Source organism: Anarhichas minor, unplaced genomic scaffold (genome assembly GCF_050575085.1).
Source record: "Anarhichas minor isolate MPS153535 unplaced genomic scaffold, ASM5057508v1 ptg000025l, whole genome shotgun sequence".
In the NCBI taxonomy this organism is placed as follows: domain Eukaryota; kingdom Metazoa; phylum Chordata; class Actinopteri; order Perciformes; family Anarhichadidae; genus Anarhichas; species Anarhichas minor.
Window position 1 is genome coordinate 6,138,435 of NW_027466471.1, and position 2,296 is coordinate 6,140,730.

Here is a 2,296-nt window from a genome sequence, read left to right on the forward strand (position 1 = left end):
AGTGCCTGCAGGTCTGTGAGTCTATTGCACATCTTTGCAGGTTGCACAGGGTGGTAATGGATGGCCGGCGGGTGCCCGCTGACGTGTTATTCTTTTATAAAACATTGCCTCTGCGTACCGGAGCGCGGGGAAGAGCGTGTCACGCTTGTGATGAATGACCAGAGGGTAACATCTTCACTCCTGACCCCTAACGCCGGCATGCATGCTCACACATAGACACAGACGCACATAAAAATCAAGCATGCACTCATGCACATTCAAGTTGGCAAACAGATTTTTTTTTCCCACTGTGAAAGCACACATAAACATCTGATGCAGTGAATCCACTGAGCAGAGGGTGATCCAGATGCAGGTTGGTGACCTCTCTGTGTGCCTTTCCTTTTGAGTGTGTGGTGAATACAGAGAGATGCTTGATCTTTGTATTTCTTTTTCAAAAGCTTCTGCCTCGGATTGGTTTCATCGCTTTATTATTTTTTCTTATTTGATCACAGATCCGTCATTAAAAAAAAGGCTTTTCCTTACTTCCCCTCATTCATCACACAGCCTGACTAACAGGCCTGCAGTCATCAAAGGTATCCTCAGCTATGTCTCCGAACAAAGCATGAAAGACCAACATCAAAAGCAGCTAGCAGAGCCGGGGCTGCTGGACAATGCCGAGGAGCTGGAGAGGTGAGTAACAAGCAGTGGCCGTCTGCTTTCGCATGCACACGGACGACACTTGAACGCAGCACACGGACAACCTAACAAGCGGCAAAGAATGCTTATGGATCACCTGAAGAAGGGCTGCGGCGGATAAGAGGTAAAGGAAAAAAGAGAGACAGAGAAAGAGATGGGAAGAGAAGGAGACATGATGGGAAGGAAAGCGAGACAGAGGGGATGAGGAGGGAGACAATGAGACAAGGAGACAGAGACAGAGTGGGTGGAGGTTTGGCGGAGCGGGTGGGGAAGGGGAACAGGCAGCCAGTCTATTATCAGGGGTCTATAGAGAAGCATTTAGGGACAAATAGGACACCACCCCCCTGTCACCCAGAACCATTCAGCCGCTGTCAGCCCAGGCCATTCAGCCAAACCCCAGGGGGAAGTGGCCGAGGGGGGACAGAGGGGAGGAAGCAGGATCAGGGTGGTGGTGGTGGTGGGAGGGGGGGGGCTGAAGATGGAGTACCCTGGTACCACCCCTCCAAGATGCTTCAGAAGCTGTATCCTAGCAACCGCACTCTGGGTGTGACCTGTAGTCATATGGCTCCATTCAGTTTCACACGTCTTGAACACACACGCACGCACGCACGCACGCACACACGCACACACACAGTGCTCATCAGGAGCCAAAACATGCTCTCATGTACAACAATTAGCACAGATCATGCCCCCACCCCCCCGTCTCCCTCCCCAACCTGGCCATACCAGCAACTCCACAGGGAGCAAACTTAATTACCATCAACAGACAGAGGGGAGTTCATCTTTACACACTTAAGATGATCCACTTTGCACATACACACACACACACACACACACACACACACACAGGCCGAGTCACCCTATACGAAAACCACTCCATTTCAGCACGCTGTCAATCACACGCTAATTAAAGCAGCGTATTGATGGCATTCTTCTCTCCTCGATTTTCATATGGAATTAGCATTTAATGAATTGTGTGCAGATTAATTACAACATAATGATATTTAATTGTTACCATCTAATTGCCGTGGCACTCTTTGTTTTGCAGTTGTTGAGAACTTTGTTTGGCTTTAGTTCAGAAAGGAACAGTTGGCTGGAGAACACTTCATTGAGCGCCGTTTCAGCTTGAAACGTTTCATAAAAAAAATAAAAAAAATAAAAGAGAGCCTTTTAATCACAATCACAATTTCTTCTCTTTTTTTGCTGAAAAATTAGCGTGTAATGTTGCATGCGAGATAAGTGATATTAAAGATGGAAGGTTAGTAGGCATGTTTTGGGTGACGTAAATGTGTTATTAAAAATGGATTCATAGTGTCTGTGCTTTATCTCTGCTGTCACAGTTGTGGTGAAAGACAGGCACAGGCGCACACACACACACACACACACGCACACACACACGGGTCTTAGCTTGGTAATCCCCCTCTCAGAGGGATAAATGTCTTTATCGGGCTTGTTTGGGCTAATAGATTTATATACTCCATCTATTATTTATCCAGGGATTATCACTTTAGCCTGAAGGTAGTGATGTAGTATGTTTACCATGACCTTGGGCCACACACACACACACACACACACACTTCCTGCACACTCATTTCGGCATGGAATTGGTGAGTGATAATAA